Source organism: Oncorhynchus mykiss, chromosome 15, assembly GCF_013265735.2.
Source record: "Oncorhynchus mykiss isolate Arlee chromosome 15, USDA_OmykA_1.1, whole genome shotgun sequence".
NCBI lineage: Eukaryota > Metazoa > Chordata > Actinopteri > Salmoniformes > Salmonidae > Oncorhynchus > Oncorhynchus mykiss.
Window position 1 is genome coordinate 33,191,647 of NC_048579.1, and position 21,709 is coordinate 33,213,355.

Genomic DNA, 21,709 nt, shown 5'->3' on the forward strand with positions numbered 1-21,709 from the left:
CCGGTTCTAATAATAAATCAAGATCATCCCAGGGGCCGTAAAAAACCTTCTTGCGGGCCGGATGTGGCCCGCGGGCCTTGACTCTGACATATGTGGTGTAAAGGGTCTGAATACTTGTGTAAATGTGACATTTCAAAAATTGCACAAAATCTAAAAGTAGTTGTTTTGTCATTATGGTGTATTTTGTGTAGATTGATGAGGGGAAAAACAAATACATTTTGGAATAAGGCTGTGACGTAACAAAAAGTGGGAAAAGTCAAGGGATCTGAATACTTTCCGAATGCATTGTATAAAAATACTCTCAAATAGATGGAGAGATGTGGCCTGTACACAACACAACCATACGTATGTAATCAATGAAAAAGACAGTGAAGATTGCATTATTGTCCAATTGTATGCAAGGTCCAATAGAAATTCTACTCATGCTTTGTCCTAATGCTTCATCCCAGTTCACATCCAAATTCAAATACCAGAAAACATTTTGCTCAATCTTTAGCCAAGTTTAAGGGTTATTTATCACCATTCTGGTTAAAAGGAGCCTTAATCCCTATACTGACCATGTACAGTATGTTCTCCTGTTGATTGTTATTAATCTGCAGTTCTATGGTGTTATGGATTTGACCTGGCTCAAGACTGTGGTTTGATAGATTGACAGCCATTCACTTTATACTAATTTGTCAGGGTCCTCAATGAGAGAAAGGAGAGAAGAGTAGAGACGGAGAGACATGGAAAGAGAGAGAGGTGGGAGAGAATGGTACGAGAGATAAAGAAGGAGAGAGGATAGCGAGGGAGAGAGCACACCATTATGTCCCAATCATGGATGTCCAGTAATCCCAGGAGGTCCCAGCCAGCATGATTGAGAGGAGCCATGTTGTGTGTCTGTCTGTCCTTGTGCTTGTGTGTTCGTTCGCACCATGCAGTAGTGTTGCACAGTACGTTAAAGAAATGTTTTACTTTTTCAATACTAGAACATGAAAAATGGTTCGGTACTCACATTTTTGTTACTTTCGGTACGTCTGTCAAATGTGTCTTACATCAAAAATGGATTGAGCTGATCAAGTCTGTCTAGTAATTTGTTTGAATCTTCTGAAGGGGGCAGAATTAAGCTAGCCAGGCCACTTGCGCATTCAGCTGACACAGCACCAGTGTTGGGATTAGTTTATTAAAAAGTAGTGTACATATTACTCATTGTATTTAACGAGAGTAACATTCTACTTTACAATATTACTTTGCTTGGAAAGTAACGCGTTATATTACTTTCAGTTACTTTCATGAAAAAATTCACTGTTTGTTTGACTGTCGGAGGGAGCAGGGCGAGTCATGCACGCTCAACCAAAGATGGGTTACTTACTAACTCATGTTTGATCACTAGAATCTCCTTTCATCTATAGCGCTGCTTTCCTGTGTGAGTCTACAAGTTCTGCAAGGCTTCTTCTAATGAAAACATCGTACTTCCACGCCCACAGTTTGTTGAAAATCTGGCTCCAAATGCAAACTATTGAATTACTTTGCTTACAGAGCAGATGATGAGTGCCGGCTAATGTATTATACAATAGATGACTGATGGGGCGCGCTGTGTTGATGTCACTGTGACTCCATCTTGGCACTCCCCCACCATTGTAAAAAAAAAATACAAAGATGTTGCACTGTGGAAAATTCCAGTAGCACTGTGGAATTTCCAGGTACACTTTTGCAAAGTTCAGACATGCAGCAAAAAAAAAATTGACAGCAGTGGCTTCTTCCGTGGTGTCCTCCCATGAACACCATTCTTGTTTAGTGTTTACGTATTGTAGACTCGTCAACAGAGATGTTAGCATGTTCCAGTAAGTCTTTAACTGACACTCTATGATTATTTTTAACCTCATTGAGCATTCTGCTCTGTGCTTTTGCAGTCATCTTTGCACGATGGCCACGCCTAGGGAGAGTAGCAACAGTGCTGAACATTCTCAATTTATAGGCAATTGTCTTACCATGGACTGATGAACATCAAGGGTTTTAGAAATACTTTGTAACACTTTCCAGCTTTAAACAAGTCAACAATTCTTAATCTCTTTTGTTCGAAGCATGGTTCGCATCAGGCAATTCCTGTGAATAGCGAACTCAAATTTTGTGAGTTTTTTTTAACGGGCAAGGCAGCTCTAACCAACATCTCCACACTCGTGTCATTGATTGGACTCCAGGTTAGCTGACTCCTGACTCCAATTAGCTTTTGGAGAAGTCATTAGCCTAGGGGTCCACATACGTTTTCCAACCTGCACTGTGAATGTTGAAATTATGTAATCAATACAGACAAAAAATACAATACTTTGTTATTAGTTTAAGCACACTATGTTTGCCAATTATTGTGACTTAGCTGAAGATCAGATCAAATCGGATGACCAATTTATGCAGAAATCCGGGAAATTCCAAAGGGTTCACATTGTTATGATCGTCGTTGTATGATAAATGACCGGACCAAAGTGCAGCATGGTAGGCGTACATTCTCTCTTTATTTGAAAACGTAACACCGGGAAAAAACAATGAATACAAAGCAAACGTAAAGCTAGTCGTGCAATAAAGCAACAAACAAAGACAAGATCCCACAAAACCCAAAAGGAAACTGACAACTTATATCTGATTCCCAATCAGAGACAACAATAGACAGCTGCCTCCGATTGGGAATCAAACACACCAACATAGAAACAGAAAACCTAGAATGCCCACCCTAATCACACCCTGACCTAACCAAATAGAAAAATAAAAAGGTTCTCTAAGATCAGGGCGTGACAGTACCCCCCCCAAGGTGCGGACTCCGGCCGCAAAACCTGACTCTACAGGGGAGGGTCCGGGTGGGCATCTATCCTCGGTGGCGGCTCCGGTTCGGGACGTAGCCTCCGCTCCGCACGCTGATCCCTCCGCTTCCGTGGAACCGGACCGTCGCCTGAGTCTCCGGACCATGGATCATCGTGGGAGGCTCTGGACTGCCGACCGCCGCTGGAGGCTCTGGACTGCGGCCCGCCGCTGGAGACTCTTGGACTGGGGACCGTCGCTGGAGGCTCCGGAACGGGGACCATCGCTGCAGGCTCAGTGCCATGGATCGTCACTTCAGGCTCCGGGCCATGGATAATCACTGGAGGCTTCGTGCCATGGATTATCACTACAGGCTCCGGACCATGGATCATCACTGGAGGCTCCGGGCCATGGATTATCACTGGAGGCTTCGTGCCATGGATCATCACTACAGGCTCCAGGCGATGGATCATCACTGTAAGCTTCGTGCCATGGATCATCACTGGAGGCTTCGTACGTGGAGCAGGAACAGGTCTCACCGGACTGAGGAAACGTACTGGCAGCCTGGTGCGTGGAGCTGCCACAGCGCTTACCGGACTGAGGAGACACACTGGAGGCCTGGTAGGTGGAACCGGAACAGGTCTCACCGGACTGGGGAGATGCACTGGAAGCTTGGTGCGTGGAGCAGGCACCGGATACACTGGGCCGTGGAATCGCACTGGAAGTCTCGAGCGTAGAGCTGGCCCAACCCATCCTGGCTGAATGCCCTCTTCCGCCCGGCAAATGCGGGGCGCTGGCACAGAGTGCACCGGCCTGTGAATGCTCACTGGAGACACAGTGAGTATCACCGCATAACACGGTGCCTGACCGGTCACTCGCTCCCCACGGTATGCACGGGGAGTTGGCTCAGGTCTACACCCTGACTCCGCCAATCTCCCCGTGTGACCCCCCCCAAAAAACATTTTGGGGCTTCCTCTCAGAGCTTCGGTCATTGCCGTGACTCTTGGTCTCGTCGCCGTTCCTCCCTCGCTGCTTCCACCTGTATCCACGGCAGGCTCTCATGCCCTGCCATTACCTCCTCCCATGTCCACTCCGGGGCACGGTGCTTGGTCCGAGGTGGTGGGATCGTCGTCGGATGATAAATAACCGGACCAAGGTGCAGCATGGTAGGCGTACATTCTCTCTTTATTTGAAAACGTAACACCGGGAAAACACAATGAACACAAACCGAACGTAAAGCTAGTTGTGCAATAAAGCAACAAACATGGACAAGATCCCACAAAACTCAAAAGGAAACTGACAACTTATATCTGATTCCCAATAAGAGACAACGATAGACAGCTGGGAATCAAACACACCAACATAGAAACAGAAAACCCTAGAATGCCCACCCTAATCACACCCTGACCTAACCAAATAGAGAAATAAAAAGTCTGTCTAAGGTCAGGGCGTGACACACATACATTTTCTTGCCACTGTATTTAGACTGCTTCATGTTTTTCTGGGCTTGCTAGCAGTAGCCAGCCAGCAGTTTTTGTGCAAGTTCCTTATACAACAGCAGGCACTGGCATCTACAATGTGATACCAGCAAACCTCCGGTTGCCAACTCACGTCCCACCAGATTTTTCCTGTATCATGATACTAAACCTGGTATTGGTATCAAAGTCAAAATTCTGGTATCGTGACAACACTACCATGCAGTGCCAGGGCTGTGCTGAGCCTTAGTCTGAGTGGGTTGTGGAAGATTGATTCTCTGAGAGGGTTAGAGAGAGCAGCACTGATTGAACCCTCTGACTTCTTCAATACGTTACTGGTTATTCAGCAGCCTGTTTTCATTTATACTCTCATTATTAGAAAAAGTCATCATTGTGATTCAAATAGTTGTGCGTTTGCATGGCATTTCATTTTTAAGAGAGACGGGAAGATAGAGGGATGGAGAGAGACAGACAGAGAGAGAGAGATGAAGAGTGACACAGAGAGAAATATGGAGAGACGGAGAGGGAGGGAGAGAGAGAAATAGAGTGAGGGATGGAGGATCGGGAGGGAGGGACTCAAGAAGAGAATGATCCTGCACCATCCTAGCAAATTGCAGTGATTCACCTGTACATAGTGGTAGTATTGATGATTTGTCCCTTGCAATTACACCTCGCTCAGGAAAACATTTATTGTTAAATCCCCACTTGATGTGGGCGTAATCGTTTAAACCGTTCTTCTGGTTTGTCTTAGGGATGTCATATGTAATTGAAACATTAGTGTTTCTGGTCAATATGTGTAGCGACATTCAGAGGTGGAAGAAGGATCGGACCAAAGCGCAGCGTGGTAAGTGTTCATGATGATATTTAATTGAAATGAACTGAACACTGAACTACAAAACAATAAACGATGTGAACAAAACGAAAACCGAAACAGTACCGTGTGGCCCAAACACTCACACGGAAACAAACACCCACAAACCAAAAGTGAAACCCAGGCTACCTAAGTATTATTCTCAATCAGGGACAACGATTGACAGCTGCCTCTGATTGAGAACCATACTAGGCCGAACTCAAAACCCCAACATAGAAAAACACACATAGACTGCCCACTCCACTCACGCCCTGACCATACTAAAACAAAGACAAAACATCAGCAGATTTTCACCACTAGGCTTGGGGATTCATCTTCCTCTCCGACAACAAACAGTTGCAACACACTATTTGCATTTGGAGTCCAAAACAATCCGTTATATGGACACCAAAACACATTGAGACGTTATTTTACTGTAATAGAGGAAAATGGCCTTTTTATATCTCAACTCCCAAAATTTAGAACAGAGGAGACCCTACTAAGACAGGAGTATCAATTAGCATGATTGTTAAAAAATAATGCTCTGTTTCTGTCGCGTGGCATTGCAGTTTCTGTTGCACGCGACGAGACCATAATGTCACATATGCACATTTAGTAACAATTGGCAACTCGTTCTCATTCTGAGAAATAAGCATTATCTTATCCAGGTAGGCCACTTGACTTCAACATCTAAACGTGAACTGTTCTACCTTGTTAGCAAGAAATTAAATCCAATTTGGCTAGACTTTAAATATAAAGATCAGCTAGCTACTCACTAGCAGGTGGGCTTGTGCTTGAGAGATGTTTATGAAACCTGTGTTCATTTTCAATATTGCTTGTTATCAGAAGTTGGTGATTTGTTCGTTGATGTGCATTTTACATGGTTCTAGATAAATGTGTAACAAAAAGGGCATTTTCATAGACCGACATGAATGCCAGATCGCTGATTATTGCACAAAAAAGCAGATTCAACTATTTTGATGAAATAAAACAGTTTTAGTGGGTCTTATGATTGAATGCTTATATTTAGCCCTGAAGCCCTGAATTAATTTGATTATTCCCGATTATTTGAGATGCAGTGTATGTAAAGGTTATTTAGAGAGAACATAAAAAATATATACATATACTCAACATTGAGTATACAAAACATTAAGAACACCTGCTTTTTCCATGACAGACTGACGAGATGAATCCAGGTGAAAGCTATGATTCCTTAATGTCACTCGTTAAATCCACTTCAATCAGTGTAGATGAAAGGGCGGACACAGGTTTAAGAAAGATTTTTACATCTTGAGACAATTGAGACATGGATTGTGTATGTGTGCCATTCAGAGGGTGAATGGGCAAGGTGCCAGGCAAACTGGTTTGTGTCAAGAACTGCAATGCTACTGGGTTTTTCAGGCTCAACAGTTGCCAGTGTGTATCAAGAATTTTCCACTACCAAAGGACATCCAGCCAATTTGACACAACTGTAGGAAGAATTTTAGTCAACATGGGCTAGCATCCCTGTGGAACCCTTTCGACATCTTGTAGAGTCCATGCCCTGACAAAATGAGGCTGTTCTGAGGGTAGCTATAGCTAGTGGTGTTGACTCTTGAGTGATGCCATCTACCATCTCACCACGGCTGTGGATTTTTCACTCAATACGATGTTGACTCAGTACGTGCTATGTACTTAGGGCCTTTTTACCTTTGAAGAGATGTGAAAACGAATGAAAGCATTTGCTCGAACATATTGAGCACTTTCATGAATTTTTCATCACCTCAGTGCCTTACCATGAAGGCAGTAGCGTTGGAGAGTAGTTGAGGTGTGTGTGCTCATTGCGGCCAACCAAAGGTGTAGCATCTTTAAAGGTTTATCTATTTATCCCTTTAAAAAACCCTTAAACGCCCCAATGACAGACTTGCCGGCCCTGTCTTGTGTGTCGCTCTCTCTCGCTCTATCTCAGGAATGACTCACCCAGTATGAAACCAGCACCAAACTGTGTCTTGGCGACCTGTCTCCATAGCAACCGGGCCGTCTCTGCTGTGTTACCACAGCGTTATCCTGCCGTTATCCATCAAAGTTACTCCTGTTGTGTGGATAAAAAAACAGTGCGACTATGTGAGCCAACGGGAGGAACGTACAGCACAAATGCATATCTGTCTACACAGGCCAGTGTCTGTCAGTGTGGGGTGATGGGAGCTTTCAAGTGTGTGTGTGTGTTTTTTGTGTGCATTTATATATATGTGTGTGTGTGGTGATGGCTTTGCCTCAGGACCTGGTGTGTTGTGATGGTTGATGAGGAGATCTCTGTGCTCAGAACGACATGCTGCTGACTCAATCAGTGTGCATCTCAAATAGCACCCTATTCTCCATATAGTGCACTACTTTAATAGAGTGCCATTTATGACACAGCCTTACTGTTATTTTATCTCCCTCCATGGAGGTGTGGGGGGTCCTCAAAGCACATTCACTCAATAATCCCGCCCCCCACGTCTCTCCTTCACCCACCCTCGCTCTCCATCTCTCCTCATCTCCTCCTCTCTTCCCTTTTACAGGACCTACGGGAGGTTTGGCTCAACTATCCGCCCCACCCTCTGCAGGATGGTTGGAAATAATCTATTTTTTTTGTTTGTCCCGACATTCTGTATCCGTAGATGGATTAAAAAAAATGATGTATAAAATATATATTATGTACAGCTCAAAATACATATTGTATATATGTAACCCCCCCAGAGTACCGCTTTCTTACATACACACTCACACTCAAATCAAACTTAATTTGTCACCTGCGCCGAATACAACGTGTAGACCTTACCATGAAATGCTTACTTATAAAGCTCTTAGCCAACAGTGCAGTTCAAGGAAGAATTAAGAAAATATTTACCAAATAAACTAAAGTAAAAAATAATATAAAGTAACACAATAAAATAACAATAATGAGGCTATATACAGGGGGTACCGGTACCGAGTCAATGTGTGGGGGTACAGGCTAGTCGAGGTAATTTGTAAATGTAGGTAGGGGTGAAGTGACTATGCATAGATAATAAACAGTGAGTGGCAGCATGTAAAAAAAAAACAATGGAGGGAGAGGGGGTTGTCAATGTAAATAATCCTGTGGCCATTTGAATAATTGTTCAGCAGTCTTATGGTTTGGTGGTAGAGCTAGGCGTCCCGCCTGCTGGACAACTTCCGATGATACCGGAGGGCAATTCAATTCAATAATTCAAATTCAAATTAATAATCCTACAAATTATGGATATTAATTTAAACATTTATGTACATATAAGTGTCTTAAAATTGGTTGAAAGCTTAAATTCTTGATCATCTAACTGCACTGTCCGATTTACAGTAACTGTTACAGCGAAAAAACATGCCATGCAATTGTTTGAGGACGGCGCCCCGCATCAAAATATTTTTCCACCGGCACAGGTTTCATACATTCACAAATAACGATTAACAAGTCAAAATCCGTTTCTATCTACTCCTCAGATACCATAAAATGTAATGTACTTACGGACAGAAGTATGTTCCACCAGAAACCAATGTTAGCAGGTGCGTCCTGTCTTCATGATGCGCGCAAACATGAATGTCCCTGTACTAAAACTGATATTTATTATTTGTTTTTGAAGTTACAAGCCTGAAACCTTGAACATAGATTGCTGACACCATGTCGAAGCCTTAGGAATTGCATCCAGGGAGCTAATTTTCAATATGACCATATTATTGCCATTCTAAGAGGATGGTCTCTCAAAAACAATATTTCTGGTTGGTTTTTCTTTGGATTTTCTCCTACCGTATCCATTGTGTTGTATTCTTTTACATTATCTTAACATTTCTACAAATTTCAAATTGTTTTCTTTCCAATGGTACCAGTTATATGCATATCCTGGCTTCAGGGCCTGAGCAACAGGCAGTTTACTTCGGGCATGTCATTCAGGTGGAAATTGAGAAAAAAGGGGCTTAGCCTTAAGAAGTTTAAGGAGCGTTTTGGTCCTAGACTTGGTGCTCCTGTACCACTTGCCGTGCAGTAGCAGAGAAAACAGTCTATGACTTGGGTGACTGGAGTCTTTAACAATTTTTGGGGCTTTCCTCTTCTCCAGTAATTCTCTCCACCTTAGTTTTGCTGCCTTCTGTGAGATATGTCAATGTAAATGTTGATAAGACCATAGAAGACAGAAGGACATGTCTGTCTGTGTGTCTGGCATGTTCCAGACAGACCTTGTTGTATGTATAGGTGCGGAGCAGACACAGACAAACCAGGGTTTCCATTAGCCTGTAATGGCCGGCTTTTGGCAGAATTAAAATAAATTAAAAGCCAATTAAATTCAATTGTATTCTGCCAAATTGTCCATGGCTGCCTATATCATACATCCCGATTTAGCACTTCCGCACCATTTTGTCACTCTTCGCGTGTTGCCTTAGATGTATGTGTCTGCTGCTGAGAGGGAGAGGGAGAGGGCGAGAGAGGAACATTGGCCTAGGCTACTGTTGATTAAGAAGATGGATGCCTTTTTTTTATGCCTATCGTGAAAAGCCTACAAGGGGAATGTCCTCCATATGGACATGGTTTAATATCGTAGTAGCTGATCGTTGGCACAGCCAATTGCAGGCAAGTATGAAACTTTGGAACATATTTATCTTTTCAGATTCATAATAATTGATTTCATTATTATTGAATATCATTGTTATTATCACATTCATATGTATTAATCTAAATAAGTTCATTAAATATTCAAATGTATTTTGTTTAATTCTGTAGAGACATTTTTGTTGCCGAAATTAAGTTCAATGTCTCTAATTGTATCCTTTGTATATATGCTGAACCAACAATTTTAACGATTTTACTGAGTTACAGTTCATGTAAGGAAATCAGTTAATTGAAATAAAATTATTAAGCCCTAATCTATGGATTCAGTATCTGGAGTGACCATCATTTGCCTCGTGCAGCGGAACACATCTCCTTCACATAGCGTTGGTCAGGCTGTTGATTGTGGCCTGTGGAATGTTGTCCCACTCCTCTTCAATGGCTGTGCAAAGTTGCTGGATATTGGTGCATACTGGAACACGCAGTCATACACAGCCTATGCCTGCCCATACCATAACCCCACCACCACCTTGGGGCACCCTGTTCACGAAGTTGACATCAGCAAACCGCTCGCCTACACAACACCATCCTCATGTCTGAAGGAGACGACACCTGCGAGGGTAAAAAAAACCCCACCCTGTTAAGAACTTTTATTTTACTTTTTATATATATTGACTTTTAACCTGTCTACGATACTGGTTCCCAATTGGGAATCAACCCTCCCACGTTCAGCTGAAACGGTGGCGCATGGAACGCAAAAATATTCTTAAAAATATTTAACCTCCACACATTAACAAGTCCAATAGCTCAAATGAAAGATAAACACCTTGTTCATCTAGCCAGCAAGTCAGATTTCTAAAATGTTTTACGGCGAAAACATAGCACATATATATGTAAAACCACCACCAGACACAGCTCATTTGAATAGCCAAAACATGCAATCAACAAACGCAGGATTAAAAAATAAATCGCTCACTAACCTTTTGAAAATCTTCATCAGATGACAGTAATATGACATGTTACACAGTACATATTTTTTTTTTTCAATAATATGCCATTTATATCCATAAATGTCCATTTACAGTGAGTTCACGTTCAGAAATTACTCAAAAATGCCCGCAGGAAATCTATGTAGCGCGGCAAGATAACGTAAATAGACATCATAAACTTTGACTAAATATACATGTTCTACATATAGTTAGAAAGATACACTTCTTCTTTATGCAACCGCTTTGTTAGATTTATTTTTAACGTTACAGAAATCGCACACTATTCTATATGCTGAGACGGCGCTCAGTTCCAAGCTACATTTCTACGTAATGTTGGAGTCAAAAGAAACACAGAGTTAAGCATAAATATTCCCTTACCTTCGATGGTCTTCGTTCAGAATGTTCTGGAAGGCTTCATACTTACCCAATACATCGTTTGGTTTCAAGTCTTGCGTCTTTGTATTAGCTACTGCTAATAACATCAGCTGAAATGCACCCAAAACGTCCTCTGGTCCGGAAAAGTTGCGCATCAAAACTTCAAAATTACATATTATATGTCGACTAAACAGGTCAAACTAAGTGCAGAAGCAAGCTTTATGATGTTTTAGACACGCAAAACAAACTTCAATTCAATCGGCCATCGTCTGCCCTTCTCTTGAGTGCTGGAACAAAGGAATGGCTGGGACCAATTCGCGCCCATACGCACAGCCTATTCTCTCGTGGCACGCACTAATTTCACTCCCATAGGGTCAATTCTCGCGGGATTTGAACGATTCAAAGCTCTACTGAAAGAGGACATCTAGCGGAAGAGATAGAAAGTGTCCCCAGAATCATAACTGGTTGGGAAGGGTGGGGGCCATGACGTCAAATTTGCTCCAACTTTCATGGCCACAAAAACTAGTTTGGAAGAATGCCTGCCCTGTGAGTTCTGCTATACTTACAGACATAATTCCAACGGTTTTAGAATCTTTAGAGTGTTTTCTATCCAATAATAATTTATTTGCATATATTAGCAATTTTTGACAGATTCTTTTTTCAGTTTACTAGGGGTACCCAATCTCTCCAAAGGGGGCGTATGTCTGCTATATCCTTAACAGGTTGTCTGCGGTTGCGAGGCCAGTTTTATATACTGCCAAATTCCCTAAAACATCATTAGTGGTGGTTTATGTTAGAGAAATGAACATTAAATTATCTGGCAATAGCTCTGGTGGACATTCTTGCAGTCAGCATGCCAATTGCACACTCCCTCAAAACCTGAGACACCTGTGGCGTTGTGTGACAAAACTGCACATTTTAGAGTGCAATTTTATTGTCCTCAGCACAAGGTGCACCTGTGTAATGATCATGCTGTTTAATCAGCTTCTTGATATGCCACACCTTTCAGTTAGAAAGATTATCTTGGCAAAGGAGAAATGCTAACTAACAGGTACTGTATATAAACAGCTTTGTGCACACAATTTGAGAGAAATTAGATTTGTGTCTATGTACAATTTCGTGGATCTTTTATTTGAGCTCATGAAACATGGTACCAACATTTTACATGTTGAATTTTGTTCATTGTAGTTTAAGATAGGGTAAAAGTAGGCCTGTTAAATAAATATCATAAGCCTATTGCTGTTGTTTGTTGGGTACATTAGGCACTAGCATTTCTTGGTAATTGCTGCAATATTGCCTGTTAAATTCTGAACGAAAATGCACTTCTGTACGCCTATATCTGCACAGCAGATGCTTTAGCCTATCTGACAAGGATCAAGAAATGCATGTCGGTGTTCTCTACCTCTCTTTGGGGCTAGGCCTAAGCTTCTCTTCCTTTTGATATGTGTTTTAAAATATTAATAGGCTATCATACAGTGGATCCCTAAGCCTAGTATAGGTCTATGAATGCAATGCCCTGATGCATTTTGTGCTCAAATCTCCGACAGCTGAACCGTGAGGTCGACTCGGATTAAAGTTCTCCATCACTGCGACGGATTTATGCCATATAGATTTGGGAGAGGTCTGGTTGGTGAAATGGCCTAATACAGAATCATGTCTGTTCTGTGAAATAAACTGAGTGTACAAAACATTAAAGTTATTAAAGAAGGATTTTTAGGCCTTGTGACAGTTGAGCCAAGGGTTGAGTATATGTGCCATCCAGAGTGTGAATGTTCAAGACAAAAGATTTAAGTGCCTGTGAAAGGGGTATGGTAGTAGGTGCCAGGTGCACCGGTTTGAGTGTGTCAAAAACTGACACGTTGCTGGGTTTTTCACGCTTACCAGTTTCCTGTGTGCATCAAGAATGGTCCACATGCATGATTGTTGCTTACCAAAGGCGGCGAGTCCATAAGGTTAGGTAGGGGCTAAGTTTCCCTAAAGTAAATTAAAATAAATTGCCCAAATTATATAGCCTAATTAGCCTACTCCTTCTAAACATAAATACATAAAATCATTCAAAACAGGCTTCTACACCAGAAAGCATGATTTGGAGGATCAGAGCATCGTTAGCTTATTTTTAAAAAAAAATAAGCCTGAGGATTGTTTAAATCGCATAGCCTGTTGAAAGGGAAATAGTATATAGCATATATATATAGTATATATACTATAGTACAAATATATTCAAGTTGCGAGAGCCATAGGAAGGGAACATGTATTCTAATAAGCAGTCAATGCACAACAATTCTTAATGCAATCTCAGCAGAACACTTTTGAAAGCAGTTTTGACATTTTTTATTTTGAAAGCATATTTTGTTCTTTGTTTAAGAAAAAGAAGGGGGTCGCAGTTTTCCATTGCTACCATATTTATTTCTCTACTCCTTCAATTAAGCAAGTGGCCTCTTGAGTTCTTCTTAAAAGGGCAATGACATACTTTCTAATAGAAACTCCAACATTTACATTTTTGAGTGAATAATAATAATTGATGTATTTATAATCAAAGTGTTATTATTAATAATAATCTATAATTAGAACAATCAGGTGTTGTGTCCAATGGGATGAATGCAGATGGAAAAACCACATGCTTCAGCAGCTGCCTATGTACATTTTATAGCCTGAGTAGCCTCGTTTCACTGCCAAAAATAAAACTAAACCATCTAGTGTTCAGCGAAATAACAACACAATGTCAAATACAGGTAGCCTAGTCAAATAATTAACATCCAATCACATTAACCATTACTCTCTCATGGGAATTCCAGCTACGTATGTAGCCAAACGTAGCTGCTGCTCATTTTGGTATCTGTACTGATGGCGCAAAAGCCATGACAGGGAGTCATAGGGGAGCCGTAACGCTTGTGGAAGCAGTTGCTCCCGAAGCCACTTGGGTACACTGCACCATCCACCGAGAGGCTCTTGCTGCCAAGGGAAATGCCTGACAGCCTGAAATATGTTTTGGACACTAACTTTGTTAAAGCAAGGCCCCTGAACTCTCATGGATTTTCTGCACTATGCAATGATATGGGCAGCAACTATGTAACACTTTTACAACATACAGAAGTGCGCCGGTTAACAAGGGGCAAAGTAGTGAGACATTTTTTTAAATTGGGAGACGAGCTTAAAGTTTTCTTTACTGACCACAGTTTTCACTTGTCTGATCGCTTACATGATGACGACTGGCCAATCTGGGTGATGTTTTTTCTCGCCTGAATGATCTGAATCTAGCATTACAGGGAATCTCTGCAACTATATTAAATGTGCGGGACAGAATTGAGGCTATGATTAAGAAGTTGGAGCTCTTCTCTGTCTGCATTAACAAGAACAACACACAGGTATTCCCATAATTTCATGATTTTCTGTGTGCAAATGAACTCAAGCTTCCGGACAATGCCTAATGTAATATAGCGAAGCACCTGAATGAGTTGGGTGCGCAATAACGCAGGTACTTTCCTGAAATGGATGACACAAACAACTGGATTAGTTATTCCTTTAATGCCCTGCCTCCAGTCCACTTACCGATATCTGAACAAGAGAGCCTCATCGAAACTACGACAAGTGGTTCTGTGAAAATCTTATTTAATCAGAAGCCACTGCTAGATTTCTGTATTGGGCTGCGCTCAGAGTGACCTGCCTTGGCAAATCGTGCTGTTAAGACACTGATGCCCTTTGCAACCACGTACCAATGCGAGAGTGGATTCTGGGCCCTCACTAGCATGACAACTAAATACAGGCACATACTGTGTGTGGAAAATGATTTAAGACTTCCCACGAGCCGGGTTGTGACAAAAACTCACACTCATTCTTATGTTCAATAAATGTATCATATAGGCTTACAATGATGGCAAAAAACAACATTTGTGAGTGTGCTAACTCTGGTGCTAGATGGGGTACACAGCTGGAGGTTGAATGTTTGAAAGGGTAAGGGACTATAAAAAGTTTGGAACCACTGATTTAGACCAAGCGTTGTCCCATATGTTAAAATAATTGGATATGTTATGGGGCTCGTTTCTGGAGGTGGACATTTTATTTTAGTTGGTGTCAGCTTCATTTTATTTTCACCTATTTTGGAGTAGAATGTCCTTTTTAAAGGTCACCAGAACTGAGCTTCTCAGTCCTAAGGGGACTGGAATTGGTCAGACTTACAGTTTTATACAGTATATGTACAAACGTATCCTCTTTCCCTAAAAGCATGATGGTCATGACTTTCTTGTATGAAAGGGGAGGTTGATCTAAGATTGACTTGAGTTTCATCATTAGTTTTCTTTTTATGCTTTAACCCCTGGGTTGACAATGATTGTTTTAGGAAAGGAAAAACCAATACAGATAGGCTATAAAGTTTTCCTTATGCGTCATTGGTTTTCCTTATAGGCTGTTTTTAAGGATATGGCTAACATCCCTCATTTATTGATGGTGCTGGGTGCGTGGGTGGACCCTCTAATGGGTTAAGCGCCCAATGTACAGTATCAGTCAAAAGTTTGGGCACACCTACTCAACCCAATTGAGATGGTTTGGGAGGAGTCGGACTGCAGAGTGAAGGAAAAGCAGCCAGAAAGTGCTCCGCATATTTGGGAACTACTTCAAGACTGTTGGAAAATCATTCCAGGTGAAGCTGGTTGAGAGAATGCCAAGAGTGTGCAAAGCTGTCATCAATGCAAAGGTAGGCTAATTTGAAGAATCTCAAATATATAATAGTCAAAATAAAGAAAAACCCTTGAATTAGTAGGTGTGTCCAAACTCTTGACTGGTACAGTTTTCAGATAAATGTAGATATTTCCTGGTCACTTGTCTGGCACCAAATTTTCCTTACGGAAACACACACACACACACGCTCAGTTAGACTGTCTGTTGGTCTCTAGCTAGTCCCTATGTTGTCCATCTGCTGTTTCCGCTCTCCATAATCCGCTTTCTTACCGTTACTCAGACACCCTCTCGCTGTTTTATTCTCTACCGCTGTCTCTCGCTCTCTTTCTCTCTCTTTATACACTTTCATTCATTCATTCTTCCTCTCTCTCTTTCTATTTCTCTCTCTCTCTCCCTATTTCATTCCCTCTCTCTCCCCCTATTTTTGTCCCCATTCTTCTCACTCTCTTCCCCTTTGCAGTGCATGATCTCCCTAGAAACATTGAGAGTAGGGCAAAGAGAGAGAAGAGGATGTTTGTTTGAAAGTAGGATTCGGAGGAAGAGATCAAAAATGGTGTAACAGGATTACACACGGTCCCAAATCACATAGGGCCTCCAGGGACCAAAACACTGCTTCTGTGTGTGTCAGTGTGTATGTGTGTGTGTGTGTGTGTGTGTGTGTGTCTCACAGTGCGTTTTGTGAGTCAATGTGTTTTCACGTGCATGTTTTTCTGAGCATATCCATGTTTGTTTATAAATCCCACTCTGATCTTGGCTGATGTATGTTTTTATATTTTTGTTTGCTCTCTGCTCTCAATTGATGACAGAGATTTTGAGACATGGCATGGTTTAGAGAGCTTTTGGCCCACGTTGACAGTACAGCTGAGCCCAAACCGTTTGTCTGTCCTTCTTCCTATATGCCTGCCACCATGCCAGTGAATACAATATTGTGTCAGCTGCTGCCATGGCCATAGAAATAGAATCACTAGAATGGGCTTCCCTATACAAGTCAGTGGGTCATTCTATTTAGCCACAGAAACCTATGAAATCCCACCAAGATATTATTTGGGAGGTCTAGCAAAATCTTCCAGCCACTCATTCTTGACTTGTTACCAGCATCTGAGGATGGTAGCTTGTGGTCATTTCAGCCATGCCCTTCCCTTCTCAACAGCAGCCTTGGAGGTCAATGCCTGGGTAAGGTGTGGACCCCTAGGGTAAATCCCACAATCCTCAGCGGTCAGGGAGGGACCACCGCTGGGTGTTCCTGGGTAAGGTTTACGCTAGGTGGGATCCTGGATAATTATGGGGTTTAGAGCGAAGGCCATCCTTCCATCTCTCCATATTTTCAACCTTAGTCAGTCTGCTGTGGGTTAGAGTGGTCAGAGGGGTCTCCTCCTCCTCCTTCTTACATGCCTAGCTTAGTATATGAACCCGTGACTTAAATTTAAATGACCTCTTAACATGAATGAATAGTCTTACGATAAGATTATTTAAGTGAAGACGTCAATTTTCTATGTTGTTGAAGCCTAAAGGTAAGCAGGGACAACCCACATCTGGCTCAAGGGCTCTCTCTCTGAGCATAAATGGCTACCAGTTGCCTCTCTCTCTCTCTCTCTCAGCCTACGGGGTAACAAGATGACTCTGGCCCCAGGCAGAACATAAAGGCTGATGATCGTCAGGAGTTAGTTAGCTGAAAGCAATTCAACAATAATGAGGCCCAGGCTTATGGTGATGACAATCTATCTTTGTTTTTATTTTTACGAAACTTTTATTAAACAAAGAATATCCAGGATTGTAGGTGTACATGTACATGTGCGCTGGCCCATGTTCATACATTAGCATTAACACCATGGGTTAGCTCTGCCTGCCTGCTAAGTTTGGGCAGTATTTAGATTTGTGTATTTTCATACCGTTTCTGTACATGTATGTGTTTTACAGTATTACCTGCAGTTTACACAAGAGGCTGTTAATTCGTTCCAAATGTAAAAAAAAAAAAATTGCTGACACTTGCCACTGTAAATGCTAACAAGCGCAAGCAAACATAAACAAATTGCAAGGACAGACAACCCAGCTCATGAAGTTGTACAACTATGTCAATAGGTTTGCTGCACGCACAAAATAAATAATAGACAGCCGTGATCTTGACCTCAGAGGGGATTGATTGCGTCTGCTGTAACCATGAAGCGTGTAACTGTGGTGTGTGTGTGTGTGTGTGTGTGTGTGTGTGTGTGTGTTTGTCATTAAGAAAGAGTTAGCTGAGACGTCCCACAGCATTTTATCTATTCTATCTCTACTTTCCCAACTGCTGCGTTTATATTTATATAAATATACAGTGGGGCAAAAAAGTATTTAGTCAGCCACCAATTGTGCAAGTTCTACCACTTAAAAAGATGAGAGAGGCCTGTAATTTTCATCATAGGTATAGTCCAACTATGACAGACAAAATGAGAAAAGAACATCCAGAAAATCACATTGTAGGATTTTTAATGAATTTATTTGCAAATTATGGTGGAAAATAAGTATTTGGTCACCTACACACATGCAAGATTTCTGGCTCTCACAGACCCGTAACTCCTCTGTCCTCCACTCGTTACCTGTATTAATGGCACCTGTTTGAACTTGTTATCGGTATAAAAGACACCTGTCCACAACCTCAAACAGTCACACTCCAAACTCCACTATGGGCAAGACCAAAGAGCTGTCAAAGGACACCAGAAACAAAATTGTAGACCTGCACCAGGCTGGGAAGACTGAATCTGCAATAGGTAAGCAGCTTGGTTTGAAGAAATCAACTGTGGGAACAATTATTAGAAAATGGAAGACATACAAGACCACTGATAATCTCCCTCGATCTGGGGCTCCACGCAAGATCTCACCCCGTGGGGTCAAAATGATCACAAGAACGGTGAGCAAAAATCCTCGAACCACACGGGGGGGCCTAGTGAATGACCTGCAGAGAGCTGGGAGCAAAGTAACAAAGCCTACCCTCAGTAACACACTACGCCGCCAGGGACTCAAATCCTGCAGTGCCAGACGTGTCCCCCTGCTTAAGCCAGTACATGTCCAGGCCCGTCTGAAGTTTGCTAGAGAGCATATGGATGATCCAGAAGAAGATTGGGAGAATGTCATATGGTCAGATGAAACCAAAATATAACTTTTTGGTAAAAACTCAACTCGTCGTGTTTGGAGGACAAAGAATGCTGAGTTGCATCCAAAGAACACCATTCCTACTGTGAAGCATGGGGGTGGAAACATCATGCTTTGGGGCTGTTTTTCTGCAAAGGGACCAGGATGACTGATCCGTGTAAATGAAAGAATGAATGGGGCCATTTTTCATGAGATTTTGAGTGAAAACCTCCTTCCATCAGCAAGGGCATTGAAGATGAAACGTGGCTGGGTCTTTCAGCATGACAATGATCCCAAACACATTTCAAGGTCCTGGAGTGGCCTAGCCAGTCTCCAGATCTCAACCCCATAGAAAATCTTTGGAGGGAGTTGAAAGTCCGTGTTGCCCAGCAACAGCCCCAAAACATCACTGCTCTAGAGGAGATCTGCATGGAGGAATGGGCCAAAATACCAGCAACAGTGTGTGAAAACCTTGTGAAGACTTACAGAAAACGTTTGACCTCTGTCATTGCCAACAAAGGGTATATAACAAAGTATTGACATAAACTTTGGTTATTGACCAAATACTTATTTTCCACCATAATTTGCAAATAAATTCATAAAAAATCCTACAATGTGATCTTCTGGATTTTCTTTCCCTCATTTTGTCTGTCATAGTTGAAGTGTACCTATGATGAAAATTACAGTTCTCTCTCATCTTTTTAAGTGGGAGAACTTGCACAATTGGTGGCTGACTAAATACTTTTTTGCCCCACTGTATATATCCTGCCATTCAAAAGTTTGGGGTCACTTAGAAATGTCATTGTTTTTGAAAAAAAAGCAAATTTTTTGATAATTAAAATAACATCAAATTGATCAAAAATACAGTATAGATATTGTTAATGTTGTAAATGACTATAATAGATGGAGACGGCAGATGTTTATGGAAAATCTACATAGGCTTACAGAGGCCCATTATCAGCAACCATCACTTCTGTGTTCCAATGGCACATTGTGTTAGCTAATCCAAGTTTATTATTTTATAAGACTAATTGATCAAAAGAAAACCCTTTTGCAATTATGTTAGCACAGCTGAAGCATCATCATTTGTGGGTTTGATTACAGGCTCAAAATAGCCAAACAGAAAGAACTTTCTTAAGGCCAGCATCTAGAAGCACCTAGAAGGCCAGCATCCCAGAGTTGCCTCTTCACTGTTGACTTTGAGACTGGTGATTTGTGGGATCTATTTAATGAAGCTGCCAGTTGAGGACTTGTGGGGCATCTGTTTCGCAAACTAGAGACACAAATGTACTTGTCCTCTTGCTCAGTTGTGCACCAGAGCCTCCCACTCCTCTTTCTATTATTGTAAGAGCAGTTTGCACTGTTCTGTGAAAAGAGTAGTACACAGCTTTGTATGAGATCTTCAGTTTGTTGGCAATTTCTCGCATGGAATAGCCTTCATTTCTCAGAACAAGAATAGACTGACGAGTTTCAGAAGAAAGGTCTTTGTTTCTTACCATTTTGAGCCTGTAATTAAATCCACAAATGCTGATGCTCCAGATACTCAACTAGTCTAAAGATGGCCGGTTTTATTGCTTTTTTAATCAGTACAACAGTTTTCTCCTGTGTTAACATAATTGCAAAAGGGTTTTCTGATGATCAATTAGCCTTTTAAAATTATAAACTTGGATTAGCCAACACAACGTGCCATTGGAACACAAGAGTGATGTTTGCTGATCATGGGCCTCTGTACGCCTATGTAGATATTCCATAAAAAATCTGCCGTTTTCAGCTACAATAGTCATTTACAACATTAACAATGTCTACACTGTATTTCTGATCAATTTGATGTTATTTTAAGTTACAAAAAATGTGTTTTTCTTTCAAAAACAAGGACATTTCTAAGTGACCCCAAACTTTTTAACAGTAGCATATTTGCAAAAAATATATATGGGGGGTTGGAAGTGATGCAGACAATTACATTGATGGAAGCTACAATCTATCTACAATATTAAAGCTGATCTACTCCCTAGATAAACAAATAAAGATAAACAAATACATATAATAATTTGAAAATGAATGACTCCATTCTCCTGTTTCCCAATTTTCAAACAAAAGCTGAAACAGGAAGTACTAGTGAGCGCTCAATATGAAAGTGGTCCGATGATGCAGACGCGAGGCTGGCGCACCCCTCACTCTAAGCTCCAATAATGTTTTGCAAGTACAGGCTGGGATATGTTCCGGGATTCACCCGATAGCATTGAGGAGTTTACCACATCAGTCAATAAGTGCATAAACAACGTCTTCCCCACAGTGACTATACGAATGTAACCAAACCAAAAAGCATGAAATAAAGGCACTATCCTTGATGGGATTAAAGGCTAGAGCTACTGCTTACAAAGAACAGGACATGGACATGAACACATACAAGAAAGCCCACTACCACCTCCAACAAACATGCAAAAACATGCAAACATACAAAAGGACAATATAGGAGGAAGGTAGAATTCTATTACACCAGCTCTGACACTCGTCAGATGTGGCAGGTCTTGCAGACAATGATGCCCAGTGATGCAGAACTCCAAAACGAGCTAAATGCCTTTCATGCTCACTTCAAGGAATACAACACTGAGTCCTGCATGAAAGCTCCGGTTCCAGATGACTGTGTGATCTCGCTCTCTATGGCTGATGTGAGTAAACTTTTAAACAGGTTAACACTTGCAAGGCCACCAGACGGAATACCAGGCCACATTCTCGGAGCATTCGCAGACCAGCTGGCAAGTGTCTTCATTGAAATGTTCAGTCTCTCCTTGTCCCAGTTGGTAATCCCAACATGTTTCAAGCATACTACCATTGTACCTGTTCCCAAGAGCTCTAAGGTAACCTGCCTAAATGACTATCGCCCTTTAGCACTCACATCTGT

At 41.6% G+C, this 21,709-nt stretch overlaps 1 pseudogene; it reads left to right on the forward strand.

The window, feature by feature from the left end:
- The window catches only part of LOC110490956, a 162,164-nt pseudogene that overhangs the window by 91,766 nt on the left and 48,689 nt on the right, over positions 1-21,709 (forward strand).